A 25,973-nucleotide genomic window follows, 5' to 3' on the forward strand; every position below is an offset into this window, starting at 1 on the left:
TGCCATCTACCGGAGAAACTGTACAACTGCAAAAATTTGGGGAAAGTTTGCCATTTTTTTTAATGGTTACGCATATTTTTTTAAATTGTTTTAAGTCTTAGCTATAAAAGAAGATCCACCGCGCGCAATCGGCACAAACAGAAAACTTCTCGAAAATTGTGAAAATTTTCTCCCTAAGCACATGAATAGGAGACATATGAGTATTTTTTTTTTTCGTCCTATCATTCAACTGACATTTTAAACAGGTGCTGTCTGACAGCAAAAAAAAAAAAAAAATGATATTTTGAATTATTTACTTTTTATTAAAGAAAAAAAAAACGTCTCTTCCATTCACGCACTTACATTCACATTACTTTTAACTTTCCAAATACATCCGAACTGAGCGCCACCTACTGGCGAAAATGAACTTCCATTTTTTAAACTTTCTTTTTAACAAATGCTAAATCAGAACGATTACTCAACACAGGAACGTTTCCGAGTTTTATTATTATTATTCATCTAATCCCAATCTTTAAATGATTATGATCCACGAATCCAACTCCACTTGGAAATAGACGATACACAAAATATCTGAATGGTTTCCAGCCTTATTCTTTCTTCTATTTCCTTCTCTCTTTCCACATCCATCTTTCTGCATTCTTTAGCATCCTTCCCTCATCAGGCTAGACATTTTTGCCTCTCATAGTCCCAACATCGATCGGCTGAAACATATTTCTCTCTCTCTCTCTCACTCACCTCTCGTCAAATGCCTCTCTTACAGTAAACATTTTTCTACACATGACGTCGCTTGCAGCCGGTGGCGGCCTTGTGCTACGGACAACCCCCAAGCGCGCGCGCCTACCTAGATAACAGTGTCTGTAGGAGTGCTTCCTGTGCCCACGACCAACGGACGAGTGGCGGTTCTCCGCCCTCTTCACCTCTATTCTCTCTCTCCCCTCCCCTCCCCCTCAAAGTCCCCCATACCTCTCGTATGCTACGAAGATACTTATCAATTACCCCTGCCTCTTTCTTCCTGTTGTCATGGTTACTGCATCCGGTCGACTTGTACATTCAACACAGGAATGCTCACGTCCAAGCCGTTGCTTTGCTGGTATGATTAAAAGAAGAATTAGGAAAAACAAAACAAAACAGCGAAGTTCCAATCCGAGACTTGACTTTTAAACTCCGCTTTAAAAATAAACTAACCATATCGGACTTGAGCTTACATACATATTCGGCGAGATATTATAAGCTGTGAATATCTCCTTGCCAAAACCACGACATCCAGTTGCAATACAAGAGCGGGGGGGGGATTTGAAGTCTAAATTAGTTCAAAGAAAGACACGACAAAAGGTAAGTTTTTGCACGATGAGATCAGTTGTTTCTCACGATCGTCAGAGGGCGCACAGACACTCTTTGTCCCATTTCTCTCTTCCCCCAGACATCTCCAGCTGGTGGAGCTATATCGGCTGGCTGGCTGTCTGTGTGAATTGTGAACTCATCCACTTAAAGTGAGAAGTGAAAGCGCAAAGCCTTGCTATTTGTGTCTGGGGACTGGAGACCTGGCTATTTATGGCTGTAGGGATGCACTTGCCTAGAGGGATGGCACGAATGACTTCAGGAAACTCAGGTTACAGCAGTTAAGAAAATAACATAAAAACGACTTGGTATTTTCGCAAGTTTTTTTTTTTTTTTTTCATCGTCTTCTTCCTTTTAGTGCTAAAAACGAAGAACTTGCAACAAAATAATACGATGAAGCCCAGTCAAATTTTTCTTCAGGATGCAGTTGAATTTAAATACCAATTCCTTAATATCGTCAGTTACAAACTTTGTTCATTCAAAATCAGAACGGCTAATTAAATGAAATTTAGGGAGGTCAACCGACGAGTAGTTGATTGTCAGATAAGACAACTTTAATAGGAATTGTTATGCTTCGTGTAATAAATATGCTACTGAGTATTCGCACATGATTAGTGAACAGCAGCTTCTCGGCCTAACATCGTACGAATTCCAAAGTGCTTCCATTGAAATAGTTATAATTTTTCACGGCAGATGGCGCCACATCAAAAAATCCGCCATTTTGAATACTGTGGAATACTTGGAATCTGTATGCAATTTGTACCCAGCATTATTTTTCTTACCCTACTTAGTGCAAGTGTTTTAACTTGGACCTTACTGACAGAACGACTTGGTAACAATTTATCAAAGATAGCCCGTTATAACAGTTAGTCTTCTGTGTTTCATTGGTAGCTTCTTAGAGCCCTGCCAAAATTCATGCTGTACATTATATAAACTATAAATAAACTCCCTTGTGTTTAAAACGTAAGCCTGCTTCACATCTGTTGGAATTCAAATACAATATCGGTGTTCCGTATTATAAAGATCAGACTTACTACATAAATGAAATAAATAATGTCACAGAAGTTTCCTAGCAACAAAAACTATATACTGCCTACAACCGAGAGGTCTGTATATAACATTTAATTATTAAACACATGCTAGCATATAAGTCCACAGGTTTACCAACTTATATGTTTATAAACTTATTTTCTAAATTTATAGTTTATGTCTCTCATCAAAGTATTTATACAGAACTAAGTCGCCAACAGTGGACACCAGTGACATCTGGTGATTATTTTTGCTAACGGCATCTGATGCAACGCCTCCTTATTAAGGGAGCGTCACCTGAATAATGAGTCGCTTATATATCTACTTGAACACAATCGATTTCATGCAATAAACTCCAAGAATACCAAAACGAAAAATTTTGTGCTGTTTAGAAGTGGGTTGTCAGTTCCATCTTTAAAGTCTCTGATCCGGGACTTTAAAGATGGGATGGAAATTGTGCAGAAGCTTCGTCCAAGTGTTTCCCCCCACCATCCCCTGTCTCTCTATAGATTCATCATCGGCTGTTTCCCTTTTCTATGTAAATATAACGTCAGGAAGAAAGTAGGGTGCTTGACAATTGGTGATAAAATCTTGGAACATTGCCAGATTTTCGTGTCATCGCATTACGGACTGCTTCAAGTATGGGGTAGAATAACTGCGAACTGTTTACCGAATAAGGGACTCAGGTGAAGGGGGAAAGGAGGGAGCATACATTGGGATAGAGATCCCTTTCTTTTTTTGTGCCACGTATCACGAGCTGCCCAATATCTCTTAACAAGACTATGGCGAGTTAAGGTAGAGGCACATACAAACAGAAGCTCGCGAAGTAATGGAAGATTAGATTTGAGATAATAAGTCCCTTTTATGGAGTAAATCATCTATGCTTTATTCCATTTTCTGTTCTTATTTATTTCATACCAAGAGAAGATAGTAGGTTTTTTTTTATCGCTTCCAGCTTATGCGATTCGAGTCACCCGTATTAAACCCATATGTCAGAAGCAACACAGTTTAGCATTCTACACGTAAACTTTCATTACTTTTCAACCTCACCATTATTTTGTTATACAGCATGTCGAAGATGATGAGAGCCAATCCCAGTCATATCTCTGACCATGCGCAAAAAAACAAACAAAAAAAAACCTGTTTTATTTCCATTTCATCTTTCTCCCAATCACCATTGTTACGTCATCGCTCTAGTGAAAAAAACATAACCGCACATGCGCAGTGACGTTATTGTTTCATAAGCTAGGTTGATAGTCGAGTTGGATTGGTTTTTATGATATATAAGAAAAGGGGTAACACTGTCCAAAATACGAAATGTGTTCCGGATATTGGCGAGTCTAAGTGGGTAATGTTTCGCTATTATATCCTTGGCAAGATAACAGTACCGAATCTGGGTGTATCATAAATATATATATTCTTTTTATATAGCCATACACGCGGGTTCTTTGAAGCAGAATTTCCCATTTGGTCCTATGTTTAATTCATCCCGAGGAGACAATGTCTTTTGGAATTTTCAATTGCATCGTATCCTGGTTGCCATATTTTATCCTTATTGAAGGACGCCGACACTCTTCTTTTAGGTTATTCCTTTCGTTGTTACCATGGTAGTCGTATTTAGTGGCGTTTATCACAGAAGTTTTGTGTTTTTTTGTCTTTATATTGCTATCGTGTTCTTGCACTTTTAAATTTCCTTAGGAATATAAGAAAACGAAAGAGATTTTGGTTTCTTATGCATTATTTATAGGGATTACTATTCCTGGACCTTTCCTCATCGATGCCCTTACCCTTTTCTGGAAGATATTTGTTGGTGTTCCAAGACTGTTACGTCATTTGTCATTTAAATGGTGACTTTATATTCTCGAGAGCTTTTACTCTCCCCTCAACAGCTTAATAAACGACAACACATAAATAGTTGGATTTAAAGCCATGGGTTTATTTTGTATCATTGCAATATTCATTTAGAGTTTGTGAACGTGTAAAAGGAAAGAATTAACCTACTCACGTATTTTGCATACACAATTTGCGCTTTTCTTTGCATTTTTGACGCTTTTTTTTTTTTTTTTTCCATTCTGCAAAACAGACAGATCAACCAGAAGGACACTTACAAACATAATTCACTGGCTTCATAGTCTTAATCGTTTTGGCTGCATGTAATTCTAAATAACATTACCACCCTGCACTATCCGGTTTTCTTCATAAGGTGGATAGTGCAGGGTGATGTAGAGTGCCATTTTCAAAATATCTGACTTGTGTGGCTTGCTTTGATTTTCGGGATAGGCGATGCCAACGTATAATAAACATTGGTCTATTAGATGTCTGTCAGTATTTCGTTTTTTTTTTTTTTAACCATATCTATTTTTACATGATTCATTTCATTTTTTCTTAATAATTTTAAAAACAGCTGTTAAAATTTTAGATATTTTTAAATAAACGAGATTCAACATTTTTCAACACCGTTAATATGCTAAAAATAAATTATTTTTAACATTTCATTTTTTGACAGTTTTTAAAAAAAAAAACATTAATTGTTATAAACGAGATTTTTAAAAAAAAAGATTTAGAATTTTTCAATTATTAATAAAATGCTAAACATAAATAATTTTTTAAAAATTTTATAATTTATTGAAGGCCTGTGTAGCCCGTAGAAAGGCGACGAAGAAACACCCTTCTAAGTTCGAAACTCTAGTCGCTGACTAGGGGGAGGGTCTTTTTTCTAAGCCTTTCTTCGTCCTGTTCCCAGGTAAAAAGCATTTGCGGATATTTAATTGTTTAGGTATTGCTGCTATCATATATCTGGCATCTGTTAGCACGTCACTTCCGGTGGCAAGTTGGACTACGGATTCTTAGCGCGGAAGTGCTTCGAAATAACATAATTAAGCCATTTTTTAAAAAATATCCTTAAACACCTACAATTCGAACCGACTTCTCGCATCATTAAATGAGAAGCAGGTCCGAAATGCGACCAAGAGGCATATCGCTTTATTTCATCCCCCCCACCCGCCTAAAACAAGCTATTCAGGCGCTACAGTACAGTTTAGTTTGACAGCATTGTTGTTAGTGTTGCCACCCAGATACAGCAAACACGAAACACATTTTGGGGTTGGTTTATGACTCCAGAGATGGCGTACACCCTCGATGAGGCCTATTGTCCTCCTAACTCTCGTGTAGAGGGCGATTAAGGGCAATGCTGCATATCCAAACGACATGATAAATTGTGTGTGTCTATTGCAGTCTTTCTACCGCACGACTGGTAACGACACTGCTCAACCTTTGTGGTTGGAACCTCTAGTGACAGCAAGGCTTAGCGATTTAAAATTTAGGAAATAGAGTTAATAAATCTGTTAGGAAATGCCCATAAACAGAAAACGGTATTAATAAAATTAGGAAGTCGGGTGGCATGTTTATCCGTTAAAATTGCTGTTTGTTCAGCTAGCTTTTATGGTTCATTGTTGCAAGAATATACGTAATAAAGGAAATTGTCGTTTGGGCGATAAACATTGTATAAAAGTCCAGCATTGTTGAGTTCACATCTTCTGCTTTATTAAATTGTTGATTTCTCTTGCCTTTGTTACGTCACGTGAATCAGCAGTTTCAATTGGCAATTTCACTTATTTCTGTATTACAAATTAAACAGCCGGAACAAGTATCATAATTCGTCTACTTTATTGTAATTTTTGTCATGATTAGTTCTTTTAAATAAATAATAACAATATTATCATTCTTCAACTAAGCACTACGGCGTGCTTTTCATGAATAATAGTATAAATAACAGCTTTATTAATTATTAAAATTCGAATAATAAAATTACATATGCTGAATGCTAAAAAGGATTTTACTAATATCTAGTGTCTCACAGAACCATTTATTGAGCATTATGCTAACTACACGAGATAACCAAAATTCATAGTTTTGACCTTGTCAGTTTTCGTATAATCCATTTTCGCTCCATTGGCATCACACCGTGGCAAACTGAAGAATAAATTAGCATTTTGGGTATAAGCGGTGTTTGCAGTGTCATTTAATAAAGCCGGACCGTAGAGAATGCCCTAACATTCAGGATCTAAAGGGATGAACACGCTCTGTCTAGACAAACTCTAGGATGATAAACAAGGTGGAGAAAGTAATCTCCTATCTTTTAATCAGTGTAGAAATATTAAAGTCTAGAGAGTATTACGCAGCTAATGACGCAGCGTTGATAGTCTGTCTTATGCTCTCCCATTATGAGCTGATAAGTTGAATGCCGTATTGTCTTCCTAATCCCGACAGTTGTCTGCTAAAATATCTCGTCTAAAAATTTGGGGGAACTCGTGTAATTTCAAAGCCTGCCACTTGGTGGCGCTGGACACAGCGATTAATGATAATTATCGATAGGAGCTAATACATGCATCGCTGAATGAAGAATATTGTTTAATGTAATGCAAAATCTCTCTGTCTTTCTGTCACTTTTAACGCTCTTTATTGCTAAGCTATTCTTATCAGTTTAAAGGGATTGCCTTTATTTTCTCCAGTCCGTTGTCCAAGATACACTCCATGCATGCAGACCGCGGTCAATTAGGTGAAGCTCCTCCAGAGCAAACATCTGTTTGGTCAGATAAGCGGAGGTCAATTGATGGGGGCAAATAGGTCGCACGTGGGAAATGAGGCAATACCCGGTGAAAAAAGTAATTTACAAGGATTACCGATAAGGGCGAAGACTACAAACTAGAGGACGATGCAAGGGAGAGAACGACACTAAGGTGGCGCGAGGATTACTTTTTGATGTGACTTTAATGGAAGACTAATGGGCGGACGTTCTCTAGGCTGTAGGAAACTGGCTCGAACTCGCCTCTCAATTTGCTCACTAGACAGGTGCGCGTAGAATGACCATATTCCGTTTGTAAATCTTGTATCCCTCCCTCTGCCCCCCCCCCATCACTTTTATGCAATACAACAGAGAAATCTTTCTACAAAGCAGAAACGTCTGCTAACGTACAGTCGTAATGAAGGCGAACGGGATATCCCATGTTCATTTTAATGTTTCTTTGTAGACTGAACGCCAATATACAAAACAACTTCTGCATCAGATGCACTGCTGTCGTAATCCAGTAAAATTTATTTTTTATTTTACTACGGCCGAAGCAAGCAAGGCTATGAGACCAGTGCATCTACTAAATGTAGATATTCTTCTGGCCAGCTGACCTGTTTTGCAGGAGGATGAAAAATGCTGACTCCTCCGCATGAGACCGATTAACTCACCTTCAGCTGAAAATTCCTGATAATGATTTTTTCGTGTCCTAGACGAGATCTGAACGCAGTCTTTCTAACAAGGGCATCGTGGATACCGACTAAGCTATGGAAGCTGTTGTACGCACGAAGACAATTAAGTGAATGAAAATTTCATAACCACACTTTACAGAAAGTTAAGGTTCAATCAATTAGACCAAATAAAAGAAGATGGAAAGATTGCTGGTATGAAGTTATCCAAGTACGAAATTCCAATGAAGTTATAAAAGAGCAAGAAAATCTCTTGAGATCAAGAACGAGGATTGAGCAACGAATAGAAATCCCACTGTACAGTAGTTTCGCTAACTTTTGCCACGCTGACGATAATTACAAAAGGATATTTAATGAGCGCCATAGACTCTCATCGAACATCTCTCAGACATCAAAAGAAGCGTCATCAATCACGGCGAATGATTTAAAAACACCGACTCGGGGCGGCACGCGCAAGTCTGGCGTCTAATAACGGGTTTATAGTCAACATTCGGTGCATTGCAAACAATTAATAAGCCTCGAGGAATTTTGGGGGGGGGCAGACGAAACAAAAGAAGGGGGACGAAAAGAGAAAGAATAGGCACTCACTGCGTTGACCCCTTATTATAGCACGCAACAATCAGGCACAAAATAGTAATTTCAGACAAAAGGGGGAGCTGCAGTTGCGGGCTAATTATGCAATTACGATCGAAGCGTGTAATTATTTCTGTCGTGTTCCGGGCAAAAGGATCTTGAGCGCTAAACAAAGGTTAAATCCGCAGCTTGCAGAGACCCCCGCAAACTCTAAAGATTTATACCACTCGTTGTGCAAGTACTGTTTATCCTCACGCGCGCGCACACGAGTCCTACTGTTTATTAATGACCAGTCTCCAAAGGCCGTTGATGAGGTCATTTGTATGTTGGGAAAGAATGGGGGGGGGGTCTTATATCGATCATTAGTGCAAATTAGAGCTTTTGCTTACCCAGCTAACGACACCCTCAACGTTCTAATTCGCCTGCTTCACAAGGCGACAAATATTCGCCACTTTATTAAAAGCGATATTTCCTCGGAGGAACGCTACGGAAATCTCGGAGGGGATTATTTTTAGAAGGTTGCCGAATTTCTTCGTGGCGAAGTGAATCGCAAATCACCCCCCTTGGATTTTACTCTTCCGAATGGTTGGACCATCCTCGCTACCTCCAGGACGTGAAATTTCGGATTCAGCTTAACTGCTAAATGAGATCGAGTGGCCATCGTGGTTGTATGGGATCTTAAAACTTGCAATGTTTAGATGGTTAACTTCCTAGATGAAAATCTATATTGGATTACAACGGTATTAATAAGCCTGAAACTGTAGACGATACCGTCTCTATCTTTGTGGTTCTATCATTCTTACGAAAACCTTACTGAATGATAATGTGAGGATCAGTGGTGCACTCAGGATTTAATCTTGGAGGGGGCCGGACACTCAGGATTTAACCTGGGAGTGGGGGCGAGTTGAGTGGACGATTTGCGAATACACACTATGCGTCGCATACGACCTATGACTGAGCATCTGCAGTGATCGCTACTTCATAAGTAGTATAAAAATAGAAGACACGACACTACAACATAAATAAAAAAAAAAGAATTTTAATTAGGAAAAGATTTTTGGAAAATTTTCTAGTGTTTTTTCTTTTTCTTTGGGGGGGTTCCCCGGCTCTTTGGCCACCCCTCTGGGTGTGCCACTGGTGAGGATCATTTCAAAAGTTCTGCAACTAATGCGTGACGAGCAAGATGACGTAACAGTTTCCACCTTCGCGCGAGGTTATAAGTCAGAGTGAGTAAAAATCGTTTCCGGCATTCTTGTTCCGCGAAATACGACTTAGAAATACAGGAACAATCTGACTCGGGTCAGTTGTCTTGCGCATTGCGTGACAATCCGAGCCTGCATGTTTTATGTAACGTATAATGAGCTTATGGAAACGATGGGCAAATGTTGGTCATCACTCCTGCCAAATGTACAATCCTGGCACCAGTCCTTCCAAGACTAAAGAACCGTCCTATTGCTAATGTTTCACTACCACTGACGAAGTCTCTACTGAAAGGTCAAGATTTAGCAAGAAAAAAAAAAAAGTTTATAAAGAGGAATACAAGACTTTAGTGAACGTTGGGAAGCAGTGATAAGGCAGACAATGCATCTGGGCGTATAAGACCCTCAAAATTTCGTTTCAAATTTTGTGCTCTACTCGTGATGACCACAAATTGTGTTCTTACCGCTGACAGCGTCTTACACATTACTTTTACGCTAATATCATGAAGACACGGACATCTACCATCATTTCTATTGTTGGAGATAATATACGGCCTTGCTGTTAGAACGACTGTTGCATTTGCCCTATTAAAGTAATGTACTTGTTAATTATTGTGTTTTACTGAATAATAATAATATATATAACGTTTAGTACAACGAGTGGACTGATTAGGTAAACGTGAAATCTTGCTGCTATAGAGATCAAAGATATAAATAAATAAATAATGTTATTTATTTATTTATTTTTCCGTGTCCAAGTCAATTCAAGCCTTCTTTTTAGTAATTATATTAAATGGTGTTCGCATACCAAACGATAAAAATTACCACCTAAAGAAGATACACAGATGACACATAACCAGGAAATTATTATTTTCAGAGACACAGTTAATTCATTAACGAGATATTAATGAATATTACTATGTAATTTAAAAAAAAAATCACTGCCATTTGAGCGAACTAACAATAAATTGCTCACTCGACACACTATTGTTACGACACTGATAACAATGCAGTTGGTGAGATTCATTTCCCATTTTCATAAGGCAACTAATTTCGCAACTGGACTCATTTTAATGAAAATTAGTATTGGGGATCTATCTATACTAGATTGTTGAATTATTCCACTTCGGTTTAAATCTGCATGTTTTCAGCGGATAAAATGGAATGATAAAAATCAATTGAAACGATACAGGATTATAGGTTTCAAATTAGAGTAAATAAACCGTTAACAATGCATAAATCCAAAACACCGCATCTCTGATTCAATTGTTGTGATCAACAATTGAATCAGAATTCCTCTGATTCGATTGTTGTGATTAAAAAATGATGTAATTTTACTATTGAGAAATGACGTATGTTTGGGTGCCCACTTATTTTCGTTGCAATCAACGCAAATAAATAAAAAAAAAATACTGAAATGAAATAAAATAGACTATGAAAGAGCAAGGCATGGATGATTTCACTGAAAATATTAACGCATCACGTAAGACGCCTCATGAATTTCGAATCACTGGGATATTATCACATTCTATCTTTTCGCTGATGGATTCCTCACCGCTCCTTTTTTCCCATTCTCTACAGATACGGATTCCTTTTAATAACCGCAACGTTTACGTGAGGAGTGGATCCCAAATAAAGATCAAAAATCGAAGTCAGGTAGTGATGGTCCGTAATAACAAACTCGATGAACATTACAAGTCATCGAGTTCGTTATTAGAACAGAAACGGCTTCAACTTAATTCGAAATCGCGCTCAAAAGAGAGGTTATTAGGGTCAAGCAGGGTTATTTAGCGGTCAGCACTTCCATCGTGAACGAAACATTTCTAACCACTTAACTCCGGCTCTTGCCACCCGAAATCTGTACTGTCGGTAGGCATGACCGGCTGTAACGACGGCTATTTAAGAGGGCGCGCGCTGCGTACACACACACACACACACACACACGCAGACGGCTGGTGATGCGAGTTTTCCTGTAATGGTTTCCCATTCTGCAGTGGCTGCACTGCATTGAGACATTGAACGAATCCCACCTTGTACTCTTATTTCAAGAAGATTGATTAAGAAGATCTTTAAGTTTCTCCTTACAGTCGCTCTTCGTGTGTGTGTGTGTGTGTGTGTGTGTGTGTGTGTGTGTGTGTGTGTGTGTGTGTGTGTGTGTGTGTGTGTTGCAGTAATATGGTTCCTGAGAAATGGCTGATCGATCGGACCCGTTTCTCTCACTGGACTGAAATACGAGCGCTCAGATAGAGTCTTTGTGTCTAATCCAAGGCTCCAGCAGCTTCGATGAATTATGCTCTCCTTCTTCGGGGTGGCTGCGGTCACCCAGAAGGAAGGAGAACGATGTATTGGCTCCCTTCTAAGATAATACCAAGTTCTTCGCGTGTAACATTCTTTAAAGAGCACCCCAGGGGAGGGAGAAGTGACAGAAGAAAGAAAGAAACAGCTTTTTTTATACGGGAAGAGAAGGGGGGTGTCGAATAATGTGAACTGATTTATTTTATACTCCCCCCCCCGTCTACTTCGCAAAGGAAGCGGATAGCTTAATTGGCATCTTAATAACATACAAGAGGAATGCTTTTAAATAATATCATTAAATTTCTTGAAGATGGTAGACATCTTTTTGTATTTATTAGATATTGTTAAGACTTTTCTAATTTTTAGTATTTTTACAGCTTCTCAATTTTATAAATATTTATTAAAAATTTATTTAATTTTTATTTATAAGAACACAAGTTCTTCTTCCCGTCTATCCTTAGCCCTTCTAAGCGGTACCCGTTCCGAGGATAAGGTGGCTAGCCCTATGCCTCCCGATGTACCCTATGTCTGCAGCTGCGTGTGTTCACGGGGGTCGGTTTGCCTGCTTGTGGGAGGAACCCCCCCCCCCAGATAAACAGGGGAGAAAACCCTGCTGTCCGCTCGAAGAGCGGCTAACTTGGTTACGCCTGAGGAAGATCCTTAAGCTCCTCACGGCGACGGGAATCGAACCCAGGCCACTCCTTCCACAGGTATCTAGTTGCGAAGCGCAAAGCCACTAAGAACACAAGTTATTTGGATTTAATGTTAAAAAGAAGATAGGATGAACATTTAATCTCTTTAGTTTACTTCATTTATGACAAGTACTGAACAAAATCACACTTAAAATATTCGTCTTTGTTTTAAAATTTATTTCAACGATAAAATATATAATGTTTAATACCAACTATATAAACTAACTCCGTATCCCTTCCTTTTTTTTTTTTAGATCGCATAATTTCATGCATAGTGGGTCTTCATTTCTTTGGACAACTTTTTAAATTTGTAGTGTTTAAGTACAGTGAACGATCTCCAAACACTTGGACGTTTAAAATATTAGTAACAGAAACTATTTCCATTTGACGATGCTGGTGGCCACTTATGCGTACAATCACCAAGCAGATGATAGTCTAATGGATTTTTTTTTAGAATGAGTCTTTTAAGAATATAGTTTATTGATTTCTTTATATTCTTAAGTGTCTCCTCAATAAGTTTCGAAATCGAATGCCTTACAGGACTTTTTTTTTATGGTGAATTCCAACGAAAATATAAATAAACCTACAGTAACTTACTATTAATATTGCGGATAGATTAACAGATAATAAGAGTTAATTTTCGTTACACATCGAGTCTCTGATCTACAGACTCAATAAGTAACTTTTAAGCCACTTCATGCCTCCAGTAATCAGGGTATTGATCTCACACAGCACGATGAAATTCATCTCTCACCTCAAGGTATATATATATACAGCTCCTACTGGAGATCTTTTAGATGAAGGAAACTCCTGGCAAACGTTATGAGTTTTGTACATTATGACCATCCATATACTTAACAAAATTATTTGAAGTGTCATAGCTCAGGCATTGGTTTGGTATAGATATTTTACATTTTATTTAAAAATTATGCCTTTTAATTTAATTTTAGGCTCTTTATTTATTTGTAAATAATATTTACAACATTTTATTTATTTTCGTGTATTTATTTTATATTTTTTTTATTCTACTTTATTTATTTATTTGCACGTTAGCCATCTTCCAGGACTCCCTCTATATCTCAGTTCGGAATACTCGTGTCACGAGACAGACTTGGCATTCTAACTACTGCGCATGTCTCTTTCGAACCCCAAGAATGAGCTAAATCATATGGACGGCTGAAATTATTAAACCCACATCGGTAGTACAAATCATGTGTCACATATATAATTACACTCATAGAACTAGTACGTTATTAATGCAATTTATTACACGTAATAATAGGGAATTGGGTAATCTACAAGTTCCTTAAGGGAGAGTTTGCAACTGGTGATTTGTAAGTGTAACTATACCAGAAAAGTATTTTCAATCCGTAAAACTCTTAGCATCAATCTAATCATAATTGCTAGCACTCAAAAGTAGCCATTCTGTAATAATTTAAAGAATGAAATGGATTTCGACAAGGCAGTCGTGCTTTCCATATCTGTAACGAAGTTTTATTCGAATTGCATGATGTTACGCATATATTTTACACAATTTATCAATAAAGTTTATTTTATTTCTGTCGGAAATAACTAAAAATTCCACAAATTAAATAAAATGTAAAACTATGTGTAAAATTATAGAGTTTTACTAAAATTATAATGACAATTTTAAGTTGTTGTTTTTTTAAATTCAACAAAAACATATTTGACACCTTTAAATCTTTCATATCATATTATTATAAATAATATGACAGTACGTAAGTATAAGGAGAATCGACTATGAGATGTGGTGATGCCATCCATTACCCTCCAAGGGTAATGGATGGCAATGCTGTAACCAATGAAGTTCCAACTGAGGCTCGGCTATTGCTGTTACCCTCTTGCCATGATCTCCACACTGTCCTCTACAGATAACGGGGAAGATGAAAAGCATTCTTGCTTCGCCCCTTTAAGCCAGTCCTTTTAAGGACCATAAGTATTGGTTTGAGGCTGCTCCCGTGTGGTGTCCGGGATAAGAATAGCCTTTATGTAAATCCATGCGTGTCGTAAAAGGTAACTAATTGGGGTCTCTCAGGCCGGAATTTGGCTTCCGGTGAGGGGTGGGGCTTGATTTCGGGGAGTTTGCCGTGGGAGAGCATTTTGAGTCTCTGGGGAGGGTGTTCTCCGGCATGGCCCGTGAGGGGCCTTGTCGGTGGATGCTTTTCCCTGGAATATGAGTGGTTCTGCTAGGTGGTAGGGGGGAGCGTCACTGAGTGGAGCCGACGCTGAGTTGAACGATCTTTCGTCCTTTGGAACGATCCCTAGACCACTATTGAGTGTCTAGAGATCGTTCTAATTTTTATACAGGGCTTTACTTAAAAATAGCACCTCATGCATGTCGTACGAGGCGACTAAAATGGGTACCCTAGGAGGGCAATGCTTAGCCAATGAAGTTCTAACTGAGGCTCGGCTATTGCTGTTACCCTCCTGCCATGATCAGAGCTTTAATTGCTCAATAACACCTTATCCCTACACTGTCCTCTACAGATAACGGTGAATATGGAAAGCATTCTTGCTTCGTCCTTTTAAGCCAGTCCTTTTAAGGACTTTAAGTATTGGTTTTGAGTTAACGGCGAAAAAATAAAATTGAAATGTTTTATTAAAAGTCTATTAATAAATGATGGAACATCATTACTAGGGTTTAAAAATGTAGCTTTTATCAACAGTTATTTGCAACAAGTTAAATAAGGAGCCCTAAATACAACCATATAGCAATGAATATTTGGTCAAGTTCCTTTATTTTAAAATCTATATTTCAAGTGAGATACGTTAAGCAATGAAACAGCAAAAAATATATATCCATAATTTGGTGTAGGGTATAAATCGAAAATTTACGGTCTTTATTCAACAAGACAGTGTGTTGGCTTGTGTCATAAAAAGATACTGATTTGAATTGTTGAGAAAAGATAACAACGAAATATTTGTGGTACTAGAGTTATAGCCACACGATCACAGAGTTGTAGAACAAGGAATACATAAATAAATATATATTTTTCAAGAAAAATATTTCATATACTAAGAAAAAAAAATAATCTGAGACACTTCAGATTTTTAAGGTTTTTCAAAGCGTACAGAGACAGCCGATTTTACGGTGAAAATCTGTTTTTACTCCAGGAAATGGTGACTCATCCATTCTATACATCCGTTTTGGTATCTACATCTTCTGGACCGCAAGTGCAGCAACTAAAAATATCCTCTCACTTTGTCCTCCACTTCTTGGTATAATTAACATGAAGTCAGTTGATAAACGCAGCATTCTTAGCTGATCATTCACCTAAAAGAACCTCAGTTAAAGCGAATCATTTTATAACAAATATTTACTCTCTTCTGCGGCTTTTAAAAGGTCAAAATTATCGGCACTTTATGAGAATTAGGCTTAACTATTAAGCCTAAACTGATCAAGTGCCTCCCAGCAATATTACAGGAGCACTTAACGCTACAAAATTGGAGATTGTAGTCAATTTTTCTTCTCGCATTTCACATTTATAAAGCATAGTGTTTGGGTGAGCTATCTGATGTCCCCTGGGTTGACATTACTGCACTTCATGATGTGGCTCGTAGAGCACTCAGCCTTGGAGAATACAACGCTGCTATTAATTATAATTAGCTCGCGATCATTAGCGAAACTTTAGCAGTGATTATGACTTTTGCGTTAACTCCTTGGCAAACTGAAGCTTTAGGGGGGAGAGTTTTATTGCACCAGCACAAATATTTAATAGCTTTCGGTGTTCACTGACGGCGAATTGGGAAATACTCGATTTTCGGATAACGCCAGATACGGATTTGCAATCTCCAAGCTCCCCTGTCTGCATTTTTAGTTGCATTCGAGACATTGAAATGCTGATGTAGATCCACCGTTGTTTTCAATACATTTTTATAAGAAGCAAGTTAGGAGTCAACTCATCAATTATGATAATAATGTTATGAAGCCTCTAAGTCCGATCTATTTATGTATACGTGGCCTACGATAAAGTAAACATTACTATGCATTCAAAAGATTCGGCACAGATGTCTGAAGCAATGTGATAAAGTGTGGAACGGGTTGCCAGCTAAAGAAAGAAAGAAAGAAAAAGAGGAAAAAGACTTATAGTGAAAAGAAAGCTATTAATCTTATGTATCTTGGAATGGGAGTAATAAACGAAAACTGTTATTACCCCAAGCCGAGTTCTTAACTTCTAGGTTTTGCCAAGTATGTCACAGCGTCAGACCTCTTTAAAGGACGTAAGAAAAAGGCAATATCTTATCGTTTTCTTTAACCGTTCAATCAATTGCTTGCTCACTGAGCTACACGAATAATGAAAACACGTTTGGATAATCAATTCCCTTATAAATCAATGGGGGGAAAGGTTTAAATAAAATCTCTTTGTTGTTGGGGGTGGTTTATTATTTGTGTATTGTTGCTCGTTTTCGATTGAATATGTTTCTGCATACCTAAAAGTATTTCGTATGTTTCACAGGGTGTGTGGTTTCTTGGATACTTTGCATGATTTATTTATATAATTAATAATATTGGTTATTATAAATAATAACGTAACTTATATTTTACTTAAGCTTTATTTTACAATTTTCAAATAATAAAATTCGTTTTTTCAATTTTTGAAAAATATTTTATACACCTTTAAATATTTTATAACAATATGTTACAATTAGATTATGATTATTACTTTCCATGTACTATGTACTAGCTACTTAGAGCTATCGCTGTCTGATTGTTATTTTGGGAATTTTTCTTTTTCTTTTTTTTTTTTCACTCAGTAAATTTAAAATTAAGAATACTTGATTACATTTACTAGATATATAATGACAATGAACCTAGAACGATACACTCTGGGAAAAAAAAATTATATATATATATATATTACATAGCTGAGCATCATTATTGATGTAAAGCATACTTAATATGAATTTATTCTCTACACTAGAGGGCGCCAACTCTAGAACATAGTGTCCAAAAACTATAAGAATCAGCAATGTTTTTGTGAACATTTTAAGTCGTTCATATCGTAAGAATTTTTTTTTTTCAGCGTCTTGCCTCTCTGTCTCTTTCCCCCCTACTCAGAAGATCCAATTGGTTCCGCCCACCTGCGTCTAGAAGATAAACGTGTCACTTTGAATCACTTCATTTTACTCCGGTTTAGTTCGGTGACGCACGCACGCACACACATAGATAACGACCAAGGCAACTTGGTACAGTTCTGACATACGGGGCAGCATGATGGAGTGCGTATACAGCCAGAACAATGCCAGACACAATCTGATTGTAGAGAAAATGACACTACTTTTATTTTTCATTCTCCCCCCCCCCATCACGCTTTCAGACATTTCCCCTTTTATCTCACTCACTCATTCCATTTCTTCTTGCCCCCACTCCTTTTCTTTCAATCTGACTCAGCATATTTTCACTCGAAAACTTCCCCATAACGCACTTGATAAATAGAGTTTAGGTTGGAAATTGCAACACATTTTCTCGAAATAGTGAAGTTTTTTCAGTGGTTGCCATGACAACCGCAAACCTCCATAGTTTGAAGTAAAGCTAAACAAGGGTTAAAATACAGCTACTACTAAAATACAGCTAACCTATAGCACAGTCTTTGAACTTCAATGAATCATGTGCGTGTGTGTGTGCGTGCGCGCGCGTCCATTCTCATATTATAATAAATATGTTTAGATTTCCATACTTCTCTCTTTCTCCACGATGTCGTTTCTTATCTTAGACAATAGGATTCCTTGGAAAAATAAGCAGACATGTCCTTCACACATCAGCTCACGCAACTCGAAATATATCGTGACTTTATCTAAGTTTTTCATATATGTGATTTTTCTACTGTATGGACAACATACTTGAATTAGTGGAGCCCGTCTAGACTAGAAGATCAATACTATTACACTCATAGATAAAGACGTGGACGAGTTCAAACGCAAAATTGGCCTTTGTTTGTAACCAGAAATCTGAGGATAGCCTTAGGTAAGTTTTTATGGAAGCCATTTCCGAGGAAAATAATCAACGGTTATTCGATTGATTTGATTAAGTCCATTGCTATATAACTTAAGTATTTTCAATGTCAGTTTAACGTACTGCTACACTCCGAGCGGCCTTAACTGTAATTAAATAAAAAAAAATGGCGTACACGAGTCAATTCAAATACAGAGAAATGCAAGTTGGTCAATGATGAGTCTTAGAGACGACTACACCGAGATAGTGGATCTCAAAGCAAGCGACACAGATATTTTATCGCCCCTACCTTGGTTTAAAAAGAAGCCTCTCTGCGCTTTATGTCTATCACTAAGGCGCTTTCTGGCCCTGGTCCAGAACCCGAAAAGCATTGTAACCAAAATTAGAACTCGAGTCCTCTCTACTGCTACTGGCAGAGTGGCGCAGTAATCGGATAGATGAAAGAGAGAGAGAGAAAGAAAATCTCGGTTGCCACTCGTCTCGTTTCCCGGGTGACTGGACAACGAACCAATAAAGTCATCGGATACCATGTACGTAAATTTGTGTATGTGCGTGCTCGCGAATCTTAATTCTGCCAAGATATATAACAGCACAGCACTTAATGACTAATATTCATCCATCCCACTAACCAAGTAGGGATTTATTATTTTTTTTTATGTTGAAATATAACGCTGCCTTATTTTACCATTTCAAATGTCTGTACTTTGCATTTGTTTCACATTATTAGTTATACCCATGCCAATTATAGTCTATTTTGGTTATGCGAATTTTTTGCTTTCCTTCATGTTCCGCGTGGCACGAGATTTATTTTCACTTTCTGCTGACATTGTTGCGTGACGCAATTCACACGTGATTTACTTGGTATGTGGTTTCTTCTCTTTGCATTGCATTCATTTGGGGTCCGTGGAAATAATTGTTACGGTGTCATTGGATTATTTATTTATTATACAAGAATTACAAAAGGTTTGGGAGGATTTATTAAATATTTATTATAGAAATTAGTGTTCGTTAAACAATACCGACACTACACTTCCAAAAATAATGAACTCCTACAGACGTTGATCATGATATTGACATATCATTAATAAAGACTATATTAAGTCTTTTAGGAAAGCATGTCACTAAATAATGACAGCGTCGTCATTATTTAGTGAAATTGAAAGAGATAAAATCAAGGAGAATACTGCAGCAACCATTGTTGCACTAAATATACACTGAAATTAAACCTATACGCCTGCACTTAGTAATACATGAATTTTTCATTATTTGTGTTGTTTCATTGTTCAATTCTCTTTGTTACCAAGCTTAGAGTTAATTCTTAGAATAACAAAAGCCTGGAACTGTTATATCATCTATGTTGGCACTGTGCCATTTCTGTATTTTGCGTCGCTTTTATTAAATGTCTTGGGTTAAATAAATAAAATAAATAAGACATTAAGGACTTTAAAAATTAAAACTTAAAAAAAAAAGTCTGCGCAAGGCAAGGTCAAATAGAGGTCACATGAAAACTTACGATGCAACGGCTTCTTGTTAATCCTTTTTCTATGGTGATTATGAAAACTAATCCTTTATAGTAATCATAAAAACTGTACACAAGTATTTTCAAATTGTTTGAACAACGTTTGCTTCTCTCAGCTGATAGAAAATGGTACAATCTTTATTACCTACATATTTCTGACAATAATGAATACTGTTTTAAGTTGACTTAAAGTTATCAATCAGACGGTTGTATACTAAATGAAACTAAGAGATGAGTAGCATACCATACACCGCCCCCCCCCCATTTCTCCGAAACTGTAGATCGTTATCGTGCTGTTGTACATTGCTATGCTCAAAGACGATTAGCTTGTTTTAAATGTGACCTCGGGGACTTGATCCCTTTTCTTTTTTTGGTTGCGAACGCTAGAAGAAAAGGAGGTACAACGAATGGGTAATTGATGAGATAATTATAGGAAATGTCTGAATGTGACCTCAGGGACATACCGCCACAGATACTGAACAAAGAGGGATTGGATAAACTGTGAGATGTTGGTTCGTATCTCTACTTTTCTTCGCTCTATCTTTGTTACCTTCCGCGGTGTTCAACACAATTCGTTCTGTGCATTTTAAAATACATTTTAGAAATGCAGTGGTGCAGATAAATGCGGGGGAGGGGGAGGAATAAAACCGAATCAGAGTAACAAAGTAAAAGACTCGAGAGGAGTTTGGGAAGGAGAGAGAGACTTATTTGCGCGAAATACGGTTATTAACGAACTATTATCCACTATTATATTTTTCCCTAACAATATTTTTATTTTTTATGAATAATATTGAGGGAATAAATATATTGACGAATTAGAAAAGAAATTCAGGGGGAGTACGATGTCTTTTATGAGAAGTAGTACAATATTCCAAATTTGTCGAAGAATCTGGATGTACTGCCTTGGCTGACTGCCAGGTTTTTGGACACTCAGAGAGGGGGGGGGATAAAGTTATCAATACGCTCGTGATTATATCCATACCATGTTGACAAGTGATGGCTCGTGTGCTTCTAATGTCTTTTGGAGAATGGAAGCGAGAGAGGACATTTAGTAGCCTATTGAAGAAACACAGAAGACAAACGCATCCAGATTACATTATTTTCAATTAAAGAACTCACCTTTCGGTCGTAATGTCCAAGCACGTCCATCTGATGTGACGAATCAGTGACAAATCACATGTTTTGTGATTTGTCACTGAATACCGCAGCTTTCCACAAATTCTTCTTCTTCTTTTTTTTTTTTTAACGCCAATCGAGTCAAGTTCTTATCACGCATCTTAACCCCGTCATTCTTTTTTTTTTTTGGAGGAGGGGAGAATGTTTGGTTTATACTGAGCAATTGTACCACGGAAAATGTCTGTAAAGGTCTTTAGTAACTATTCTTTCTACAATGCATGTTGGAAGGAAGGAATGCCCAACTCGCTTCAACATTCTTTTATTCCTTTTCGCAAGTTTGTGTCCTACCTGAAAGTTTAATGGATTTATTCTCATCATGATTTCTTCCTCTTTTAATGATGATTAAAAGAGGAAGAAATTTGTTGCAGTCGTACCAACTAATTAATAACTAACATGTTGCTTTCCTGGAAATTAACTGTAAATTACATTCCCGTCCAGTACTGAACACATCCGTAGTCATTTAGCGTGCACTTCCTTGCCTTTATACCTTGCTGTACCATCTATTTTGCCAATAGAATTGTTTTCTAGAAAAAATGGAGCTCTCCGTATAATTTTGGATATACACACTCATATTATGCTGAAAAAATGCAAACATGCCACCAGTTTGCAATCTCCATATATATATATATATAGGGAGTCGAATAAAAAATAAAAATACTTTCTGGGCTTACCACCAGACGACAGCACTTTGATTCTATTACTACAAAGATCCCCCGCCAATGTAGGCAAAGTGGAATCAGCTACATCACGCTTTAAAAAAAAAAGCTTTCGGTTATTGCGAAACAAGTCTGTGTCCTCGTGATTTCTGCTCATCAAAAAAAAAAAAAAAAAAGAAAGAAAAAGGCAGACTTAAAAAAAAAAAGGCGTGTGCATCAAGTTCTGCTTCAAACATGAAAAGCTACTACCACGAAAATCCTATGAGAGGTTTTAGTAAGGAACCATTGATCAAAACTTAAATGTACGATTGGTTTTTCCAAGATCAAAAGTCGAACGACGTTTTGATGATGCTGAACACAAGGAGATGGATAAACAGGCAAAAAATATGACGGAAATTCAGACGCCATTCTGATTCTGACATGGCTTTTTTCCTCTACCAGGACAAAGTACTGCTGCTGCTCTTTGTAGTCTTATGCTGAAATTTCTGACCAAAAAATTCAATGCTGTTCATTATCACCCTTATTCCTCAAGGTGTGGTATCCCACGATGTCTTTTTTCTTTTGCCAAAATTAAAGTTGGCATGGAAGGGAAGAAAATTTGATGACATCATCACGGTTAAAAAAATCACAGTTCTATACTTGCCAAGTTTAGAACACATGACTTTGGGAATGTTGTCAATAATGACGCAAATATTACTGTACCGAGTCACATGACAATTTCGAAGGGAAATGGCATGGAATAATAATCAAATATTGTTATTTTAAAGGAGAAAATACGATACGATTTAACACTTCGCTGTGTGTGTGTGTGTGTGTGTGTGTGTGTGTGTGTGTGTGTGTGTGTGTGTGTGTGTGTGTGTGTGTGTGTGTGTGTGTGTGTAAAATACAATAAAAAAGAATAAATAAACAAACACAGCACTGTTAACCACCTGAATAAATACGTAATCTCACAAAAATTAGAACAGCTGGGTACTAGATTAAAAAAACACAGAAAGAAAGATTGTCCGAGGGGGGATAGAAAGACAGAGATCGATAAACAAACAAACAAAAAGTAGATATACCGATGGAAATAAACAGACAGCCAAACCGAAGCGAAAGATAAAACCTCAGGACTTGACTATGCTTCGATCATTTAGAGTATCCAACATTTCTTTGACAGCAGCGCCCTCTTCTCAAGCTGAATATTCTAATTAGATCTACCTTGATGCTCTGATGCGGTAGCTTACTCTCATCTCTTGTACCGTTTCCAGTGAGTTGATGTTCAACTGTCTTCTTTTGCAGTTTCAGACGCAGCCAGACATCCCCCAGTAATTTACTTGGTTTGAAAAACCAGCAGACACGCGCTTAGCATGCAACAAGAAAAAATGCGCCTCGAATACAGTTGAAGTATTGATTTTTTTTTTGTTCTCTTTTGAAAAGGGCCATGTTTTCTTCTAACGTGGCTTTTTCCTACTTTAGCGTTCGTTCAACAATGCAAGAAACAGACTTCCACGATATCAAATAAACTTTGATAATCTGGGATGCGTTATCTGATGATGCACGTTGTAAATTTGGCTAAAATAAACTCGTGACGGAGAAAAAAAAAATCACACGGAAGATCAGTACTAAAGTGTTTACACGTATAAATTAATAACATGATCGTATAGAACAAAATGAGGAAACAGTGCTTTGGTACTTGGAATATTATTGCTACTACAATAGGCAGTCACCTATTTTTATTGTAAATAGGCCACTGCCTATCGTATGTAATGGCTGAAACATCAATAAACGCAATAAAGTTAAAGAAGAAAAATGTATTGAATCATACAAGAACTACGATTCAATACATTTTTCTTCTTTAACTGGTTAATCATAATCCCAAAAAACTTCTTATCAATCCCTGAAACTTAAGATTTTTACAAATATCAAAAACAGCTGCATGAACATTAATAACCTTCCAATGAGAAAAATACAAAAGATCTTAATCGTTTGCACCCACCCACACACAAAAACACGACAAAGAAGAAAAAAAACAGATGTAGATGTCTTATTCTTCATTACCAAGCTTTCTTTAAAGATAGAACAGGATGTCGGAGTATAAGACCTATTTATATTCTGTCTCTCTCTTGCAGAATATCAACTAGCTTTAGAGAAATGATCCTGGGGAAAAAAAAAAAAACTAAACTGCGACAAGATTCCTTCCTTGGTGGATGTGAACCAAAATAGGAAGGTTTCTGGTTAGCAACCAGGAAGAGTGCGTTAGTGATTTTCGGTAGAGGCCCGAAAAGTAGCGGAGCATGTCATGTACAGAGAAAGACAACGGGGGTCGGTTCTTGAAATGATATATTTACTTGAGATAACTGTTGATCGTAGAAAGACTAAAGATTCGCAAGCACAGCATATGAAGCACATCATCATCACAATCTTCAACTGACAAAACCCAGCTTTGATGTGAAAATCTCCGGTAGTATATTATTACATACTAGCATGTAATAACATATTATGTATGTTTGTGTGTGACATTAGTATTATTATATAATGTAACTGACCTGCTTGGCCGAGTAGATATCATCTCCAATCAATGGACTACCGTGCAGTAGGTTTACAACCTTTTGTGGTTCGAATTCAAATAAAAATGTAATAAAACTAATTGAGTAAATAATTAATTTATTATGTAAATCATTTAAAAAAAAAAATAAATATAGGTTTAAAGTCTAATTCTCAATTCTTATTTTTTTCATTTATTAATTCCAGAAATGTATTTGAACTCGTTTTAATACGGAAAAAACCTATTTAGAACATAAATTCAGAACTTTCACCAAATTTTCAGATTTTAAGGGGGAAAAATGCTAAGTATGTTTTTAGAAGAATATAAGAATATTTTCCGTCTTTTTTTTAAATTTATTTTTTGTATGTATGTGTGGGTGTGTAGAGAGATATCTAGACTGATTTTTTTTGACAGGATTCATAGCATTTCATGGATAATATTTTGATAATGATTTTATCAAAATGATAATTACTTATTCAATCAAACGGATTATTTAATTTTTAATTCAAATATTAATTTTTATTAAAATTCGTCATCATGCCAATCAATGATTTAGGTCTAGCATGGCCTGTTCCGGCCTTAGAAGTCATCATTAACTCTCGTAAGAGGACATTCTGGTTTTCTTTTCCCTAATGGCTTGTACTTTAAGTCGTGTTTTGGTAATCTTTCTGTTTTCATTCTTTCAATGTGTTTCATCCATTTATGTTTTATATTTTAAAAATTTTTTTTTCTATTACTGATTCCTTTAAGGATAGAACAGGATGTCAGAACTTGGCGTATAAGACCTATTTATATTCTCTCTCTCTCTCTCTCCCTCTCTCTTTTATTAAAATTATATCACGTAAAATTATTATAGAATCTAATATAAATATGTTATCCAATAGATATGTTATTCCTTATTTTGTGTAGGATAATCATATTTATTTTAATTTATGAAATATGAAATTCTATTAAATTAGTTGCTTCGTCCCCGTGTGGCGGCCGGGGAATAAGAATAGCCTCATCGTAGCCCATGCATGTCGTACGAGGCGACTAAAATGGGTACCCGGTGCCTGGGGGTATAGCTAAGTCACCCTGTCTCCGGGGGGTTATAAATACGAAGGCCTGGTCCTCCAGGTTGGGGGCTTGGCGTGGGGCTTATGACCCCACCCTTAAAAAAAAACAACTTGTCACGAAATCTAAAGCAATAACTGCTGGATGGACTAAATAGAAGAAGACCAGGGCCCACGTAGGGCTATCGAGCCAATGATGATGATGATGATGATTAGTTGCTTCGGTTTCGCTGGCATCCAATTAAGAAGATATTTGGACCTGTTATTATATTAATGAGGTCCAAATATCTTCTTAATTGGATGCCAGCGAAATAGAAGCAACTAATAATAATTTAATAAATTTCATATTAGTTTTCTATAAACTGAAACCACACTGTTAATTCATTTCTAAATTAAATTTATATATAAAATTCGAGAAATAACTGAATTTATCAAATTTTCTCTTTCGACCTTGCTTTTATCACAGAGTATAAAAAAAAACGAAAAAAATCAACTCGACATTTTTAGACACTAAACGTGAAGAATAAAAACACGAAAAACAATAAAAAACTAAAAGTTATATACTTCAGAATTAATCAATATTTGGGTGTAAAGCCATTCTTCATTATATCACGTGTGATGAGCTGTGGAAAGGAAAACTGGTCACCCGATTACAAAAGACCAGTGATGACGTCACATCACTTTCAT

General features: G+C 36.9%; 1 protein-coding gene across 10 annotated transcripts in view; it reads right to left on the reverse strand.

Annotated features, from left to right (window-relative positions):
- Nucleotides 1-25,973, reverse strand: part of LOC150095297 (CYFIP-related Rac1 interactor B-like) — a 587,095-nt gene that overhangs the window by 359,615 nt on the left and 201,507 nt on the right. The window contains exon 1 of one of the 10 annotated variants that reach the window (XM_090410585.1): nt 20,995-21,095. The exons of the other annotated variants lie outside the window; for them this stretch is intronic. The gene's annotated coding sequence lies outside the window, so the exon portion shown is untranslated. Of the gene's footprint in view, nt 1-20,994; nt 21,096-25,973 lie in introns of those variants that run through there. 10 annotated transcript variants of the gene reach the window in all.

This window comes from Typopeltis vanoorti, chromosome 20 (genome assembly GCF_054136105.1).
Source record: "Typopeltis vanoorti isolate ZY-2024b chromosome 20, IOZ_Tvanoo_1.0, whole genome shotgun sequence".
Classification (NCBI taxonomy): Eukaryota; Metazoa; Arthropoda; class Arachnida; order Uropygi; family Thelyphonidae; genus Typopeltis; species Typopeltis vanoorti.